The sequence below is a fragment of the Lynx rufus genome, unplaced genomic scaffold (assembly GCF_022079265.1).
Source record: "Lynx rufus isolate CCGP_SWC_20201006 ecotype Redwood Valley unplaced genomic scaffold, mLynRuf1.p SCAF_9, whole genome shotgun sequence".
Lineage (NCBI taxonomy): Eukaryota > Metazoa > Chordata > Mammalia > Carnivora > Felidae > Lynx > Lynx rufus.
Window position 1 is genome coordinate 19019538 of NW_025814897.1, and position 19979 is coordinate 19039516.

The window sequence follows — 19979 nt, forward strand, 5'->3', positions numbered from 1 at the left end:
TTCTGAGTTGCTCCCCTCCCAGGACATGGATTTGACCTTCCAGGCTTCATCTTCTGTTTCGCTCTCTCCCTTGCACTGAGGGCTCCTGCCGCACTGACCTTCCCTTGGTTCCTTCAAAATGCTTTCTTCTCCCCCACTGGGGCCTTATAACGCAAAACGCACCCCTCAACTAGATAAGTCCTGCCCACTTGTCAAGCTCTCAACTGGATGGGAGCCTCGAGGAGTCTTACCCTGCCCTCTTTCTTCTTTCTTTCTTTCTTTCTTTCTTTCTTTCTTTCTTTCTTCTTTCTTTCTCTTTCTCTCTTCCTTCCTTCCTTCCTTCCTCTCTCTCTCTCTCTCTCTTTAAAATATTTTATTATTTATTTTGGGGAGAGCACCTGTGGGAGAGGGGCTGGGAGAGGGGGTCAGAGGCTCTCAAACAGGCTCTGTGCTGACAGGCTGACAGCAGTGAGCCTGACGTGGGGGCTCGGACACACAAACCGTGAGATCATGACCTGAGCCGAAGTTGGATGCTTAACCGACTGAACCACCCAGGCACCCCTTACCCTGCCCCCTTTAGACTCAGCCACGTTCCTTTTTCCTGTGGTCGCATAGAGCGGTACAGCTTCCTTTGGCTTCGAATTGCACATTCCACTTATTTGATTAGTGTCTGCCTCACCCGAGGTCTGTAATGCCGTAAGAATAGAGACTTCATTTTTTTTCACCATTATAACCTTCACTCCCTAGCATATAGTGGGTGCTTAAAGAATATTTGTTGGATAAATACATAAAAAACTCTCCCAACTATGTGCCACCCGTGAACTTGATATATATAATTTCTTGCTATATATGAATGTAGAATCCAGTGAGGTTGAGCGCAAAGCCCTGTACTTTAGTTCAATTTACGTAATCTTTTTTGATTATTTAAAAATCGACATTATTGAGGCATACAAACATACCTCGTTTTATTTCACTTTGCTTTATTTCACTTGCAGATATTGCATTCTTTACAAATCGAGCAAGTCTCTTGGCACCATTTTTTTCCAACAGCATTTTGCTCACTTCGTGTCTCTGGGTCACATTTTGGTGATTCTTGCAATATTTCAACCTTTTTCATTATTTTTTAAAATTATTTTTAATGTTTATTTATTTTTGAGAGAGAGACAGAGAGACAGAGTGCAAGTGGGGGAGGGGCAGAGAGAGAGGCAGACACAGAATCCGAAGCTGCCTCCAGGCTCCGAGCTGTCGGCACAGAGCCCAACGCGGGGCTCGAACTCACGAACCATAAGATCATGACCTGAGCCGAAGCCAGACACTTAACTGACTGAGCCACCCAGACACCTTAGTGATAAGATATTTTTAAATTAAGGTGTAGGGGCGCCTGGGTGGCTCAGCCAGTTGAGCGTCCGACTTCGGCTCAGGTAATGATCTCACAGTCTGTGAGTTTGAGCCCCGCATCGGGCTCTGTTGCTGAAAGCTCAGAGCCCGGAGCCTGCTTCGGATTCTGTGTCTCCCTCTCTCTCTGCCCCTCCCCTGCTCATGCTCTATCTCTCTCTGTCTCAAAAATAAATTTAAAAAATTTAAAAAAATTAACGTATATACATTGTCTTAGTACATAATGCTATTGTATACTTTATAGACTACAGTATAGGGTAAACATAACTTTTATATGCACTGGGAAACCAAAATACTCATCTGACTCACTTTATTGCTATATCCACTATATGGCGGTGGTCTGGAACCTAAGGGCAGTATCTTTGAGGCATGCCTATAATTTATATTTAAATTACATATGTTAAAATATACCACCACATCAAGATATAGAACATTTCCATCACTTATCATGCTTCTTTGCAGGCAATCTTCAACCCTCCCTGGACCCAGGCAACCATAAATCTGTTTCTGTCAATATTGATTAGTATGGTATTGCCTGTTCTAGAATTTCGTGTAAAGAAATCATACAGAATGTATTATTCCTGTCTGGTTATGTTTACTCAGTATGTTTTTAAACATTTTTTTTAACATTTATTTATTTTTGAAGGAGAGAGAGACAGCGTGAACGGGGGAGGAGCAGAGAGAGAGGGAGACACGGAATCCGAAGCAGGCTCCAGGCTCCGAGCTGTCAGCACAGAGCCCGACATGGGGCTTGAACCCACAAACCAGGAGATCATGACCTGAGCTGAAGTCAGATGCTCAACCGATTGAACCACCCAGGCGCCCCTACTCAGTATGTTTTTGAGATTCATTCATGGTAGCACATGGGAGTACTTTGGTAGTTTGATCTTTTTAGTGAGGAGGAGTATTCCATGACAAGCATAAATAAAAATATCTTTATATATTCATCTGTTGGTGGACATTTGGGTTATCTCCAGCTTGAGTTATTATGGTTCAACCAGTCTCAAACATTTGTCTACAAGTCTTTGTGTGGACATATCTTTCACTTCTCTTGGGTAAATGCCTAACAATAGAATTATGAAGTCATAAGGTGAATGTATGCTCAACTTCATTAGAAACTCAGTTTTCTAAGGCGTGGTCTCATTTTGTTCTCCTACCTTTGTGTGCATTTTTAAGTTGGTTGTTTGTGTGCATCTTCTCATCCAGTTGTAAAAGTTCTTACATACGTATTTATTACACCCATATGGAAACTTGTATATATGGTCTGATTCAAGAAGTATGTATATTTCCCCCTCCTCCTCCCCCCAGCTTGTGGCTTTTTCTTTTATTTTCTTAACCATATCTTTCAAGGAACAGAACGGAAATACTAACTTTCGTGGAGTTTAACTTACCGAGTTTCTCTTCTTTTTTTTTAAAATTTTTTTTTTTTCAACGTTTATTCATTTTTGGGACAGAGAGAGACAGAGCATGAACGGGGGAGGGGCAGAGAGAGAGGGAGACACAGAATCGGAAACAGGCTCCAGGCTCTGAGCCATCAGCCCAGAGCCTGACGCGGGGCTCGAACTCGCGGACCGCGAGATCGTGACCTGGCTGAAGTCGGACGCCTAACCGACTGCGCCACCCAGGCGCCCCAACCGAGTTTCTCTTCTAATGCTTTATTTGCCCTAAGAAATCACTGCTATCCTAACATCATAAAGATTTTCTCCTGTTTCCTTTTAGAAGTTTTGCAGTTGTAAATTTTAGGTTTTGTTTCATGATCCATTTGAGTTACTTTGTGTGTGTATGAAGGTAAAGTGAAAATTTTTTGAAAAGACTGTTTTTTTCCCAATTGGATTACCTTGGTAAATCAACTGTGTGAATTACCTGACCAAAATGTCAAAACTGACCAAAAATCAACTGACCAAATTATATGGGGCTCTATTTCTGGAGGCTTTGTGCTCTCCCCTGACTTGTATGCCTGTCCTATGTCAACAACACCCTGTGTTGTTTAGTGTAGCTTTATCATAAATCTGAAATCAGATAATACGAATCCTACAACCTTGTTCTTTATCTAAAATTATGTTATATATATTTTGGTCTTTTGCATTTCCATATAAATTTTAATTTTTTTAAATTTTTAATGTTTTTTGTTTATTTTTGAGAGAGAGAGAGAGACAGCACAAGCAGGGGAGGGGCAGAGAGAGAGAGGGAGACACAGAATCCCAAGACAGGCTTCAGGCTCTGAGCTGTCAGCACAGAGCCCGACGTGGGGCTGGAACTCACGAGCCGTGAGATCATGACCTGAGCCGAAGTCAGACATTTAACCGACTGAGCCACCCAGGCGTACCCCGTCCATATAAATTTTAAAATCAAATTCTACAAAGTATGTAGGTGATTATGTGGTTTTCTTCTTTATTTTGTTGTTATGGTAAATGTCAGAGGTTGAACTTCAAATGTTAAACTAATATTGCATTCTTGGTATGAATCCCATTTGGTCATGATGCATCATCATTTTTATATGTGGATGAATTTAATTTGCTAACATTTTGTTAAGATTTTTGTTTTAGGATATTTGCTAGAAATTCCCTTTTCTTATAAGTTCGTTATTTAGTGTTGGCATCATAGTATTGCTGTCCCGTAAAAGGAGTCAGCAAATGTTCCCTTTTATTCTCTTTTCTGAAAATTTTTGTGAGATAGGTATTACTCTACTTTATAGGTTGGCTAGAACTCACCTGTGAAACCATATGGGATTAGAGTTTATTTGGGGGAAGGTTTCAATTTATTAATTCAATGTATTTAAATATATTTTATACTTTCTCATACATTTACTATTTCCCTGCTCATTTGCCTTCAGCTTCAACTTCATTAGCTTTTTTTTTTTTTTTAAGTGCAGATCTACTGGCAACAAATTCTTTTAGTTTTTGTTTTGTTTTGTTTTGTTTTGTTGTTTTTTTAAGAATGTCTTTATTTTGCTTCCATTTTTGAGGAATATACTCAATGAATATAGAATTCTGGGTTGATTGGTTTTCTTTCAGGACTTTAAAGGTGTCCATCTGGCCTGCATTATTTCAGAGGGAAGAATATGGGCATTGTTACTTTGCTTCTTTGTTTTTAATATGTCTTTTTTCTCTGGATGCTTTTCTAATAATCTCTTTACCTTTGACTTACAGCAATTTCATTATGATGTGTCTAGTTTCCTTTCTTTATTCTTGCTCTTTGTTGAGTGTCTTGGGTCTTTGAATTTATAATTTCCATAAATTTGGTAATTTTTCAATTATTATTTGTTTAATATTCTTTTATGCTTCCTCTCTGGGACTCCACTTACACATATGTTAGATTGCTTTATATTGTCTTAAAAGTTACTGATGCTATGAGCATTTTTTTCCCAATGCTTTTCCTTCTCGGCTTCAGTTTGGATCATTTCTATTGATCATCCAAAAGTTCTTTGGTCTCTTTTTCTACAGTGTTTACTATGCTATTAAGGAAGTCCATTTAGTGAATTTTTCATTTCAGATATAATTTTTCAGCTCTGGAAGTTTCATTTTGCTTTTTTCCCTTATATCTTTAATTTATCTCATTACTTCTATGTTTTCCTTTAAATCCTCAAACATTTGGGGGCGCCTGGGTGGCTCAGTCAGTTAAGTGTCCGACATCAGCCTAGGCCATGATCTCGCTGTTCCCAAGTTCGAGCCCCGCATCGGGCTCTGTGCTGACAGCTCAGAGCCTGGAGCCGGCTTTGGATTCTGTGTCTCCCTCTCTCTCTGCCCCTGCCCAACTCGTGCTCTGTCTGTCACTCAAAAATAAATAACCATTAAAAAAAATAAGTAAATCCTCAAACATCTGTATACTCGCCATTTAAAAACCTCTGTCTGCTACCTCCATTCTTTCTTTTTTTTTTTTTTTTTTAATTTTTTTTTTTTAACGTTTATTTATTTTTGGGACAGAGAGAGACAGAGCATGAACGGGGGAGGGGCAGAGAGAGAGGGAGACACAGAATTGGAAACAGGCTCCAGGCTCTGAGCCATCAGCCCAGAGCCTGACGCGGGGCTCGAACTCCCGGACCGCGAGATCGTGACCTGGCTGAAGTCGGACACTTAACCGACTGCGCCACCCAGGCGCCCCACCTACCTCCATTCTTTCTATATGTTCTGCCATTGTTTTTCCCGTTTGGTTTTTTTTTGTTTGTCTGTTTTGTTTTGCTTAACTGGTTAGGGTACATATCCAGCACTTTGTGGTGTCGGGTGTCCCGGTGGCATTGGAGATTATGATTGTAACATTGTTGAGTGTGTAGATTTTGTTGTCTTCCTTTAAAGAGTGGTGATTATTGTTTCAGCAGCCACTAAATTGCTTGTGAATCAGTCTGATCCTTTAGAGACTTTAAATAATTTTAAAAGATGGATCTAGAAGAGCATTTACCCTTGGGGTAGTTTTACCATGTTTCTAAGGTGTGACCCTTCTGGGTTCTCTACAAAATGCCCCAAGATTCAACAAACTCTCTCCATGCTGGCTGGTTGGAGCTTGGCTATTTCCCAGCCCCATGTGAGCTCTAGAAATGTTTCATTTCAGATTCTCAGTATTTGTTATTTGCCTGGCCTCTTAGAGTTTCTTCCCGAGCATGTGAAACTTAGTACTTAATGAAAGACTCAACGGGATCACTGTGCAGATTTCTGGATCTCTTTTCCTGTATAGATTCCTTCTGTACGGTATTCTATTCCACAAATTCCAGCCGACTCTACCTACTCAAATTTTGATCTCTGCTTCCTCAATTCAGCGAGACCACTATGCTGTGCTTGGACTGCTTCCCCCTGTACTATAGCTTTGGAAATACTTTCAGACGAAATACCTAGCCTATCACAAGGCTCATCTAGTTTGCATCTCTATTTTCAGGGATCACACTCAAGCACTGCCTGTTTTATGTCTAAAAATCATAGTTTCATTGCTTGTGTCTTGTTTTCTAGTTATTTACCACAGGAAGGCAGGCCTTGTATCAGTTATTCCATCACGGCCATTATATATTTTTAACTCGCTTACCTAACAGAATTCTCATTTTGCTTATATTTCTCCTAAAGAAATCACCAAAGAGAGTATAACACATTACCAAAAATGAAGATATACTATCTCTGTATAATCACATTAATTCACCCGTTTCATAATCTTTTCCATACAAGAAATAAGATTAGTGGATTTTACTTGGTCTCAAGGAACCCATGCTAACCTAAAGATACTCCCTCTTTCTCTTCGTAAGTCATCTGTTCAATAATATTTTCGAGGATTCTGCGAGAGTATATTATGTTCACTATTAAGCTGTTTCCAGAATTGTTTTTTAAAGTATGAAAGCATGTATCTATTTCTGGTCTTTTGACACAATAATGTTTATAAATAATCCCTATTTATGTATAGAGTGCTTGCTTACTACGTTCCTGGCAGCATGCTAAGTATTTTATATACATCATCCTTTTGAATCATCACAATACTGTTAGTTTCTTCTATTATCTTCATTTAGTAGATGAAGAAACTGAGAATAAGAGATGTGAAATAACGCCCGAGGACACACAACTAGAAAGAGGTGAAGCTGACGTTTGAACCAAGGTGGTTCACTTAGAAAATGCCAGTTTAGGGGCACCCGGGTGGCTCAGTCGGTTGAACGTCTGACGTCGGCTCAGGTCATGATCTCATGGTTGGGGAGCTCGAGCCCCGCGTCGGGCTCTGTGCTGACAGCTCAGAGCCTGGGCCTGCTTCCGATTCTGTGTCTCCTTCTCTCTCTGCCCCTCCCCTGCTCGCACTCTGTCTCTCTCTCAAAAATAAACAGATGTTAAAAAAATTAAAAAAGAAAAAGAAAATGCCAGTTTATCCATCAGACTATCTTTACTGTCACCTTTCTCAATTTTCATGATTGTCAAAATTTGTGTCATGATAAAGCGTCTTTATCCTTCTTTGTTTTTGTCTTTTTTTTAAATGTTTATTTATTTTTGAAAGAGAGAGAGAGAGAGAGAGAGAGACCACCAGCAGGGGAGGGAAAGAGCGAGAGAGGGAGACACAGAATCCGAAGCAGGCTCCAGGCTCTGAACTGTCGGCACAGAGCCCAACGCGGGGCCTGAACTCGTGAGGGGTGAGATCATGACCTGAGCCAAAGTCAGACGCTTAACTGACGGAGCCACCCAGGTGCCCCAATCCTTCTTTGTTTCTTTTTTTTTATTTTTTTTTATTTTTTTTTTCAACGTTTATTTATTTTTGGGACAGAGAGAGACAGAGCATGAATGGGGGAGGGGCAGAGAGAGAGGGAGACACAGAATCGGAAACAGGCTCCAGGCTCTGAGCCATCAGCCCAGAGCCCGACGCGGGGCTCGAACTCACAGACCGCGAGATCGTGACCTGGCTGAAGTCGGACGCTTAACCGACTGCGCCACCCAGGCGCCCCTGTTTCTTAATATCACTTGTGATACCCAAGGAATGGCAAATATAAGCAATAGTATGGGGACCTTCAGCGCATATCGAGTATGCTTTATTGATTAATTCGTTTAATCTCTTTCTACTCTTAGGGCATTGCAGGCAAACGGAGCGACATGTAGAACAACAGAAGCATGGAACTGCACAACTCGTTAATTCAAATGCAACATGGCGAGGTTCCATAGCAACCCACATGGACGTTGTGAGGGTAAAAAAGGAGGAAATGCATTTTACATACATAAGGTACTACCAACAAGAATATGCATTTAAAGTTCCTAGATGCATGCGCCAACAATAACTGTGGTATCTGCATGGATTTCATTAGGGGTTTTCCTGCGAAGAGTGTAAAATGCTTAAATATATCATGAAATATTATTGGCAGTGGTGTTAGGAGAAGAAATTAGTCACCAAACAAAACAGACAAGAAAACCGTGAAACCTGACAAGGGCAGTGTGTTGGAGTTAGGGGATATCCAACGGAGTGTGAGATCAGCCTCACCCAAAGAAAGGTGAGAATTTGCCTGACAGATGGGAATCCAAAGAGCGGGAGGAGAGGGCGCTTATTCAAGTAGATGGAACGACATGTATAACCATGCAGGGGCATGAAACGGGCCACATTCTCTTTGATCGGTAATTATGCCTATACATAGAAAATTGCGTAGACCATTCAAACAAGTTTGAGGTCTTGGTTTTTTCTCTCAAAGGGTTTATAACGTAACTGAATAGGTCAGGTGCAAGTATGGGAAGAAGATATTGACAATATGTGATGGAAGCCTGATAACATAAATTTTGTCGGATGAATGAATGATGACAGGATGTGCTGAATGCCAAATGGCTGATGCCAACTGTGAGATCTTCAAGGGGCACAGGGCAGGGGATATTCATTTTTGGATGAGTGCTATGACCTGACTTCTTTTACCACTGTCATCCTGCTGCCAGGTGGAAAATAAAATATAAAAGGGAGGCAGGGATCTTGTTGGAAGCTGTTAGGCTGATGTGCAGAGAGGGCGGTGGCTTGGATGAGGGTGATGATGGCAGAAATGGTGAAAATTAGGTTCTGGGTATTGAGAGAAAGTTTTTTAAGTTCCTTTATTTGTTTTCAAATGAAAGAAAAATTTATTTTCAAATGGGAGAGTTCAAATGGGGGAGGGGCAGAGAGAGAGAGAGAGAGAGAGAAAGAATCGCAAGCAGTCTCTACACCACCAGTGTCGTGCCTGATGCAGGGCTCGAACTCACAAACTGTGAGATCATAACCTGAGCTGGAATCAAAAGTTGGACGCTGAACTGCTTGTGCCACCCAGGCACCCCCGATGCTGGATATTTTTTGACGGTAGAACTGATGAGCTGGTTTTGAAGTGTGAGAAATGGAGAGGGTGTCAAGGTTGTCTCTAAAATTTTTGGCCCAGCAAACCAGTTTTCGGCATTTACTGAGATGGAGATATCTCGGGGGAAAATAGGCTGTGTGTGTGTGTGTGTGTGTGTGTGAATTGAGTAATCTGATGACTGGAAGCAGCTACTGGATTTGCCAACACAGAGGTCACTGGCGACCAGAACAATAGGACAATAAGAGCTTGGACGAGAGTGACCGGAAAGCCTAGCAGAAGATGGTTCTGGAACAAATGAGAGAAGAGTAGAGACAGCAAGTATCAATACTTATTTTGAGGACTCCCATTGTAAAAGGAAGCAGAGGAATGGGGTGATGTGGGGTCAAGGGAGTTTTTTAATGGCGGGGGAGATGTTCCAGTTTGTTCATAACTTTTTGGCTGATGGGAATGGCCCATTTGAGAAGGAGCCTTTAGGGAGAGAAAGGGGAGGTTTGGCTGAGTGAGGGCGAGAAGGGAAGGGGTTGGCCTTGGAGGCAGGAGTGGGGACAGCTCATTATGGTAATAGATTTGGTATGGGAATTTGGTGGTGGCCTTGCAGAAGTTCGCTTTTGATTGCTACCATAGCAGTGAAGTAAGAAGCAAATATCACCAGTGGCTAGAGGAGGGGGGGAAGGGACGGTGGGGGTTTGGGAAGAAGGGTGGTCATTTTGGTTTAGCTCGCGTTGAATTTGATGAGCTGATTGATCTCTCAAATGAAACTACTTGACAGGCGGTCAGAGCAGTGCGACTACAACTCGTGGCGGGGAGGGGGTGTCTCACTCGAGAGAAAGCTGGGTGCCGTGTGCAAACCTGTGGGAGCTGCACCCCAACGGTGGCTGAATTCTCCAACAGGCAAATACAAAGGAGTAAGCCTCTCACCTGCCCACAAGCTGGGGGTAAGGATAGGAATTGAGAATTCGGTAAAGGAGGCCGAGTCAGGGAAATCGGTCTGATGCTCAGGCCCCCCTCCCTTGCTGCTTTCTTCCCTCTCTCTCTGGAAGTGGGAAGGTCACTCAGAATTGCCGCGGGCCTGCCATGTGCCCACCACTGTGTTGCACACCCTTCAGTAATTCTCGCAAGAGTCCTGTTACCGTGTTACCGTCGCTCCTGTGTACAAATGAGGAACTGAGGCCCAACAGGCACAAATGAAAGGGGTGAACCGGGATAGGAACCCTGTCTGTCATCTCCTTTCCATTATCGCAGAGAGGGAGAGAAAGTTCCATGAACACAGAAAATACTTCATTAGCTCCTATACGGCAGCATCCTGAAGGAGTCACTTCTGACCAAGTACGCTATGGGTTATGGATCACGGTGAGTCTTTGCAACAAGAAAAAGACTCCCCACCTGGGTGGACTTGGCCTTTCAGGCGCCGGCTTGGTGCGCAATTAGCATCGCTGAATGGTTTAGAGAACGGGGACCCTCTTTTCTGGGGACCCTGCCCTGAAGGGTGTATGGCCTGGGGATAGTACAAGCTACATTGCAGCCCCACCTCACCTCCTTGGCTCTAGGGATCAACTCCAACCCCTATGATCATTCTCAATTTAAAAATGGGCAGCATATGGGGCGCCTGGGTGGCTCAGTCGGTTGAGCGTCCGACTTCAGCTCAGGTCACGATCTCGCGGTCCGTGAGTTTGAGCCCCGCATCAGGCTCTGGGCTGATGGCTCAGAGCCTGGAGCCTGCTTCCGATTCTGTGTTTCCCTCTCTCTCTGCCCCTCCCCCGTTCATGCTCTGTCTCTCTCTGTCTCAAAAATAAATAAATGTTAAAAAAAAAAAATTTTTTTTTTTTAATTTTTTTTTCAACGTTTTTATTTATTTTGGGGACAGAGAGAGACAGAGCATGAACGGGGGAGGGGCAGAGAGAGAGGGAGACACAGAATCGGAAACAGGCTCCAGGCTCCGAGCCATCCGCCCAGAGCCTGACTCGGGGCTTGAACTCACGGACCGCGAGATCGTGACCTGGCTGAAGTCGGACGCTTAACCGACTGCGCCACCCAGGCGCCCCCCAAAAATTTTTTTTTTTAAATAAAAATGGGCAGCATAGCTCAGAAAGGTTACGTAGCTTGCCCCGGTCGCATGTGTACCGAGGGGCTGAATCAGAAACTTGATGCAAGTTTTCTCTCTAGCTTTGGAAGCCACACGCTTAGCATTAGGCAACATGGCCTCTCTTACCTTGTTGGAGCCAGGAAGCCTCCCCGGACTTATATTAGGAAGAAGGTGCTGGCTTCGCTCTACCCTCCCTCCACTCCCCCCCCCCCCCCCCCCGCCACCCCGGCCATCTAAGCAGACCTTTTTTAAGCATGTCCTTTGTGCAAGGGATTATGGATAGGGTGCCGTGGGAGGCAAAGAGCTGAGCAAGCAATCAGAGTCTCCAGGTAAAGTCAGGAGGCTGGTTCGCATCTGAGCGGGCCTGGGGTTATTGCCAATTTATGTAGAGAAGACATGCGTTTTGCCAGTGGTTTCCTGCTGTCTTGAGGTACTTGCTTTAACAGCCTGTTGGAGCCAAACGGCCGGCTCCCAAATGCCTCCCTGGAGTATGGAAAAGGGGCTGTGCAACTGCATCAGGACCCACATAGGCAAGCATCCGGGTACGGCATTCCTCTTTTGAGCGATTTTGCCGCCTGGGCTGGTGGCCTCTGGATTTGCCAGTGCGAGGGATGGGGACAAATGTGTGTTCGAGGCAGCCTCTGGCCAAGGAAGGATGGGAGACTGAAGCTGGAAAAGCGGCCGAAGCCTTCTCTGCCCCTCACTAGCAATGGGAGTAGCTTGCCTTGGTGTCCTGCTCTGTGAAATGGGATAAGTATATCCCTGCTCTGTCTCACTGTCTATAAAGATGTGGGAGCTTACATAACACATGTGACGGTGCTTTGCAAAGGGTAAGGTATAAATAAAAGCGTTACAGATGATTCTAAACAGCAGCCAAATAAAATCACTTGGAATGTGTTTTAATTCTTAGTTTAAGGAAATAAGAGCTCAGGCTAACACTAAAAAATTAAAAAAACAATCTCGTGGCGTATCTTTAATTGATGCCCAGGGTTTTGAGGCTCTCTCCCAGCACTGTCCACATAATGAGAACCACATTTGTAATTTAAAATTTTCTAGTAGACGCATTAGAAACGTAAAAAGAAAGAGCTGAAAAAATGTTTATTGCTATATCTTATTTCACCTGAATGCATCTAAAATATTATCATTTTGATGTTTAATCTCTATAAAAATTATTCATGAATTATTTTACATTCCCTTTTCACACTCAAGTGTTTGAATTTCACTGTGTATTTTGTGCTTATAACACATCTCAGTTTGGGAATTAAATTTTCAGTGGCTAAAGTACAATGTAGTCCTACCAAGCGGTACGGTTGTGTTTAACAGGAAAATATTTCACTCTGTTTCAGTTCCTTAGTTCCCCGGGATGTGTCTCCGGTCAGTGGGCATATTGGCTTGTGGCTACCGTATTGAACAACACAGCTCGCTTGCTTGCTTTTTTAGTGTTTATTTATTTTTGAGAGAGGGAGTGAGGGGGATTAGGGGCAGAGAAAGAGAGAGAAAATCTCAAGCAGGCTTTGCACCGTCAGCCCAATGCGGGGCTCGAACTCACAAACCGTGAGATCAACACCTGCGTCGACACCGAGTCGGATGCTCAGCTGAATGAGCCACCCAGGCGCCCTGTGAACAGTACAGCTTTCTGTCAACTGACCCCTCTTTATTCTAATTTATGTCACATTATGTCCTACTATAATCAGAGACTTTCCTGCAATGTCCTGTGAACATAGCATGGTAACTGGGGCTCCGTTTTTTCATCTGTCCAATGGGGATACTGAGAATAGCTCCTCACATAGGCTTGTAAGACGTCAACAAGATTACTTAAGCCAAGTCCCAACAGCAGGTGCCTGCTGAGTAGTAGGTACCAGCAAATATGAGCTTCTGGTCTTGTTTTTCTAAAAAAAATTTTTTTTCAACGTTTATTTATTTTTGGGACAGAGAGAGACAGAGCATGAACACGGTAGGGGCAGAGAGAGAGGGAGACACAGAATCGGAAACAGACTCCAGGCTCTGAGCCATCAGCCCAGAGCCCGACGCGGGGCTCGAACTCACGGACCGCGAGATCGTGACCTGGTTGAAGTCGGACGCTTAACCGACTGCGCCACCCAGGCGCCCCATGGTCTTGTTTTTCTAACATCATTGTGAATTTCTTCAGCGCAGGACCAGAGTGCTCCCGATCTCCCAAGCATTTCCCACAATGCTGAACTCACAGTTCAAAATAAACACGTACATTTACATTTTTTGATTGATTGAGGTGGCCTCAGAGGCGTTCCTAATGGCCGGGGGAGTTCCACTTGGATTTAAAAAATTGAATGTAGACAAAACACTCTGTGAGTTCAGTGGCACACAGGTAGTTAAGAATCGACTGTGAGGGACACATGGGTGGCTCAGTCAGTTGAGCATCTGACTCTTGATTTCAGCTTAGGTGAAATGATCCCAGGATTGTGGAATTGAGTCCCCTATTGGGCTCTGTGCTGAGTGTGGAGCCTACTTGAGACTCTTTCTCTCTCCTCCCTCTGCCCCTCTCCCCTGCTCATTCGTACTCTCTCTTTCTCTCTTTCGAAAGAAAGAAAGAAAGAAAGAAAGAAAGAAAGAATTGACTGTGATTTGCCCTCATATGGAGTTCATCAATTTCAAGTTACTTGATTTAAATTTTACAATAAGTTAAATTTCCTTTCTTTAAGCAATGCAGTCAAATTTCAAAATTGTTGGAAAATAGAGGAAAGAAAAAAAATCTATACTCCCAATCAGAGTTATTCCAATATTCTTTTTTATTAAAAAAAATTTTTTAATGTTTATTTATTTTTGAGAGACAGAGACAGAGCATGAGCATGAGCAGGGGAGGGGCAGAGAGAGAGGGAGACACAGAATCTGAAGCAGGCTCCAGGCTCTGAGCTGTCAGCACAGAGCCCGATGCGGGGCTCGAACTCACGGACCGTGAGATCATGACCTGAGCCAAAGTCGGATGCTCTACCGACTGAGCCACCCAGGCGCCCCCCCCTTTTTTTAATGTTTATTTATTTTTGAGAGAGAGAGAGACAGAGAGACAGAGCATGAGCAGGGGAGGGGCTGAGAGAGAGGGAGACACAGAATCCGAAGCAGGCTCCAGGCTTTGAGCCATCAGCCCAGAGCCCGACGTAGGGCTTGAACCTACTAACCGTGAGATCATGACCTGAGCCGAAGTCGGCAGCTTAACCTACTGAGCCACCCAGGTTCCCCCTCCAATATTCTTCATATGGGCTGCTAGGTAGAAAAGAAGCCGCCTTCTCCATTTTATAGCTAGTGATACTGAGACTCAGAGATTCAAGAAGACTGCTCGAGTTTATGTCAGAAATCCGGGTGAAGACACAAGAGAAAGGTTAGGTGTGCTGACGGCCCCTCCCAGTGTGGAACCGACAGGTTATGGTCGAGCAGCCCCTCTTCCCGGAACCACTGCCTTGAGTTTCCATGATGGATTTGAATTCGAGTGCGAGGCATTACTAAGAAATTGCATTGCCTTTATTTTCATTGCATGTTTACTTGCCTTCTAGGATTATGTCAGGGTTTCTTAACATCAATAGAGAAGGGGAAATTTGTAAAAACCAAATGGTGATGGCGTTCAGTTGCATCTTTGAAAGGAACCTGGATTCAGTTAGATCACTGAGGCTTTGTTTGACCTTAAACAGCTGTGACAGTTTAAATTTGAGATTTTAACCCCTCCATAAGGCTGTTAAACCAGCCAGAAAATGTGGAGCATTTGAGAAATTCAGCAGATGGAGGGGACACAAATGGGTTGAAAGGAACCCAAATGCTGGTGCTGGGGACACAGGTGCCCGTGGCAAGCGGTGGGGGGGGGGGGACATACCTGGGGCAGCGAATCCCTGGAGCTCCCTAAATGATGAGGCCCTGGGTCTTCAGCTCTCTCTTTCCTCAACGTGCACCGGCCTCCCTGGCACTTCCTGTAGAATGGCTTTCTAGCACCTTGGCATCTTGAGCGAGAGTCGGGAGAAAATCCTAACAGAGCTACCTGGCTGTGCTGCGTACAATGTGCTGACTTGTCCATTTAGTCTGTGCTTTACAGCCTGTGGTGCATGCAGAATGGGCAGAGGGTTCGGAAGCAGATTCAGATGACATCCCTGGTGGGAGGCGTCTTGCCTTGTTTTGTGGCTAAGTAACGGGGGTCAGAGAGGGGCTCGGGCTGCTTGCTCCTCACACACCAGTCTAGCGTGATGTGAATAATCCCAGGTGCCCTGTACCAACAGGCTGATCTGACACCATCTCTGAGTTTGGTTTGCTGATTGTAATTGTCATTTAGGAGCACAGGCGTCCTGTCTACAAAGGGGACGGAGAAATGGCACAAACTCCAAATCCAAAGGCTGGTTCTTACCCGCGTGGGCGGTCCTGGTGGCACCCAAACCTGTTTTCACACAAGATCCCTTCCCCAGGCTTCAGACTTTTATGTTGTTTCCTCGGTGGTGGCCTCTCCTGGGTCCCTCTGGCCTCCTTGCCGGGAACCAAGTCTCAAGGATTCCCATGTGACCGCCACGGGCCACTTTATCCAAATGTAGCTTAAATATTACGGCAACGAATGGTCTTTTGCTACTTGAGGAACTCGGCACCTGAACGGATGTGGTCCCAGGTGCTCAGGTGTCATTATGGCCACTTCCTGACAGGGCAACAGAGAGCTCAGAGAGGGGAACCAGTCGGCTCAAAGGGGCACGCATGCAGGGCAGGATTGACCCCGACCCCCCAGTGCACTCCCTCCCTTCTTGCTCTCGCCCGGATGTGATCGTGACCTAGAACTCCAGGGCTTGTGGCTGGGGCTGTCAGAACACTCACTCAAAGCCTCTCTGGGGCCTTCCCTCTCTTGCCCTCCAGTAAGCGGAGCAGAAGCTTGCAAAGAGCTCGAATTTCACTGGGGGATGGAGTGGCAGGCAGGCAGGCCTGGCTGCAGCGGTAATTTGTCTGGTTTACTAGGTCAGTTTCCTGTCAGGGCTCACTGTGGTTGAAAATTATTGTGGAGCCGGTTTCTTATTGACAGAGGCTTTATAAGCCCCCGCTATGTCTGTTCCGGCTTCCAGCCTGGAGGGAGCTGCTTCGCCACAACCTCTGAGGCCTTGCTTCTGTCATTGAGGGCTGGATATGCTTTTCCGGGGTCACCTGTGAAGCCACGCGCAGCATCAGGGCCTCGATTGGGGGCTTCCCCGGTTTGGGGCTGGCGCTGGCTGTCCTCAGCTCCCTTGCTGCTAAAACACCACCACTGTCTTTTTGGAGAGAATGTCACTTGATTTGTATTTTTGTTTGTTTGTTTAATGTTTATTTATAGTTGAGACACACACACACACACACACACACACACACACAGCAGGAGCCAGGGAGGGGCAGAGGGAGAGGACACAGAATGCGAGGCAGGCTCCAGGCTCCGAGCTGTCAGCACAGAGCCCGACGCGGGCCAAACCCACAAACTGTGAGACCTGAGCTGAAGTCGGATGCTCAACCGACGGAGCCACCCAGGCTCCCCGAATTTCGCTTGATTTGTAAATGTGATCTATTGTCCTCGTCTTCTCCCTTTTTCTCTGTCTGTGAGCTGTCCTGTGCTGTGGCCAGCCACATGTGGTTATTGCTTCCTCGAAATGGGGCTAGTCCGAATTCAGATGTCTCCCGTGCCTAAAAAACACACTGGGTTTCCAAGACTTGGTACGAAGCAGAAGGTAAACTAGCTCGTTAAGTTTTTTCCTATTAATTACGATGAAATGATAATATTGAAACTCTGTCGGGTTACGTCAGAAATTACCATGACTTTCAGCTGTTTCTTTTTACTCTGTTAATGTGGCTACTGGAAAAACGTTGACCCGTGTGGCTGGCGTTCTATTCCCGTTGGGCAGTGCTGAGCTACACCAATTTATTTTCTCTACAATGCAGATTGCTCCTGTGCCCCTGTTCGCATTTGAAAGGCCTGGACCCACACTTCTCGTTCCTGTGTGACTTGTTTCTTGCCTCTACCTTGCTTCAGACTTCTTCACCTCGTGCTAATAATACTGCCTGTGTTTCCTGCATCTCATGAAATTTTATATGGGGAAGGGAACGCTTTGAAATGTGTGGCGCTGGCTGTAAGGAATTCTCATTTTTATGAGAATAAAAGGTGGTAACGGCTGCCACCTATAATAGAGAAGCCAGCATGTCTAGGATTAGTTCTCATCTTCCACCCCGTGCAAGGAGAAGCCGGAGAGCCTTTTCCTTCCTAAGAGTTAGGAACAGCGGTCTGAGAGAACCGGACTGTCTTTGGGTTCACAGTTCCCAGAGTAGAACTGGGGGAGTAAAAAACAAAAAGGTCATCGAACCGGGGAAGGAGACCGAGGGTTGCTGGCCTTTCACTTCTTTTGTTCTCGTTCTTGGCCGTCAGAACTGAAACTGATGGGCAGTTGGTGGAGGGTGGCCTCTGCAAAGTGGCCTGATCAGATTCCTGAGCTTCTAGGTCATCGAGCAGGATCACGACTGGCCGGAGCCATGCTACTCCCTCCTGACCTTGAAAGGTGTGACGAGTGGACTCACATTCATTGCCTCTGTAAGCCTCTATTGCCTCTCTAGGATGTACTGGGCATTGATCTGATCTTTGTGAGTATTTGGTGAGCCAGCAAAGGAGTGAAATAGAGGAAAGAGAAGAAAAAAATCCGTGTTTCTTTTTTTTATTTAAAAACAACTTTTTTTTTTAACATTTTATTTATTTTTGAGACAGGGAGAGACAGAGCATGAACAGGGGAGGGTCAGAGAGAGGGAGACCCAGAATCTGAAGCAGGCTCCAGGCTCTGAGCTGTCAGCACAGAGCCCGACGCGGGGCTCGAACTCACGGACCGTGAGATCATGACCTGAGCCGAAGTCGGCCGCTTAACCGACTGAGCCACCCAGGCGCCCCAAAAATCCGTGTTTGATATTAGTGAACAACAACAATAAAGAAGCCAGAAATAGGGACGAATGTAAACTACTCCCTCCCTTCCTGTCCCTCGCCTCCTTTTGATCCGCAGAGTCAAGCCTCGTCCCTGGCACTCGTGGATCTCTGCAAATGAACGAATGAATGGGTTGTTTGTGTCAAAATAGACACGTTCATTTGTAAAATAAAACGGTTTGGGGTGTTGCGATTTCTCTCTGCGATTCCCAAGAAAGCTGCCAGAGGTGTCAGGCATCAGTTTGGAGCAAAGCGGGATTCCGAAGGTACTCCATGTATCGGTAGGAAACTGGAGAAGGTGAACTCAGCCTACATGTGTCTGATATCAGAGATTTTTCTGAGGGGCTGGACGGAATTACTTCTCCGTAATTACTGTACAAACATAATGTTATATAAACACGGAAATGCAATCATGTTATATATATATATATATATATATATATATATATATATATGTTTTGTTTGCCTTGGTAGCATGGTCTTTCCTTTCTGTTGTTGCTTGGGTCCTTCTTCATCCAACCACTGTGTCCGTTAATACTGCCTTCTCCCACGTAACTCGTGTTGATACCCTGATATAGGTCTTTCCTCACTTTTCTCTGTGTGTATATAATCACAGGCACACATCAGGTGCACATAGCATTCCTTTTGTCGAGGTGTATTTTAACTAAATGGAATAAAATAGTATCGCTTTCCTTATTCAATGGTACTGCACGGAAATTCCACCAAGACACAGAGCTCTAAATCATTCTTTTTCGTGACTATATAATATTCCATTGGGTGGCTCTATCATCGTATCCTAACCTTCTCCTTAGCAATATGCCTGTTTGTTCCCAAGTTTGTTTGTTCGTTATAGACCTTTTGAACAATGTGTGTCCCTATGCCTCCTTTTTTTGGTACGGGTGTTTTTATTTATGTTAGCTAAGTTCCCAGGAGGAGATTACAGAGTATATACGTACTTTTTAATTTTAATAAATATTACAATTTTTATAATTTTATATTTTATATTTATTGATAAATATATTTATTTATAATAATTATTAAAATTAAAATACTTTTAAATTTTAATAATACTGTCACAGTACTTTCTGACAAGACTGTAACAGTTCTCATTTTCATCAGCTGTGTAAGAAAGTACTCCTTTGCTATACCTCCAGAAGGGTATTTTTTTTTTTAAAGAAATTCCTTGCCAGTATGATAGATATAAATGAATAATTTATTGCTCTAGACTGGGAGTCATGGGGGGGGGGTGGACTCCTTCTCAGAACACTGTTTTTTTAACAGGCAGAATAAATTACATGGGATCACAAAGAAAACTAATTATATTGAAATATAGTTCTCAAATATCAAAAAACCTCCAATGTACAATATAGACGTATGTGTGTCTCTATTAACATATTAAATAACACAGTCTAGTTGCAGGGCTCATAGCTACCATTAATTCAAAGAAGTGAAATATAGATGGTATTTCAACATATATGCCACAACTGTAACATGATATGAAAAGATCTGTGATTTGTAATGGAGACAAAGTCACAGGTACTGCTCACATGACTGTGGTTTGTCGCCTGCACTTGTGATTGAACATAAACTCTACAATTCAGCTGGAAATGGATGAAACTAGAAATGTAATGTTTTTCCATGCAAGCTCATAGACTGCCCAATATTATCTTTAGGCTCCTTGGATAGGCTCCGTACTGTAGGTTAGGTAGGTGCCCCTGCTCTAGACTCTCAGAGAAGAGACTTCAGAGACTGTCCGATTCTACTCTTTCATTTTACCGCAGAGCAAGACAGTATCCTAGAGATCTGAGGTCAGATCTCCCAGCCCCCTTCCTGGTATTCTTTTGCCCCCAGTTTTC

The 19979-nt window shown here is 44.2% G+C and overlaps 1 long non-coding RNA gene across 2 annotated transcripts in view; it reads left to right on the top strand.

Annotated features, from left to right (window-relative positions):
* The first annotated feature begins 2172 nt into the window (after positions 1-2172).
* Positions 2173-19979, top strand: part of LOC124506420 (uncharacterized) — a 39191-nt gene continuing 21384 nt past the window's right edge. For both annotated transcript variants that reach the window (XR_006960753.1, XR_006960754.1), the window contains exons 1-2: positions 2173-2206; positions 7893-8043. This is a non-coding gene — a long non-coding RNA (uncharacterized LOC124506420). The remainder of the gene's footprint in view (positions 2207-7892; positions 8044-19979) is intronic.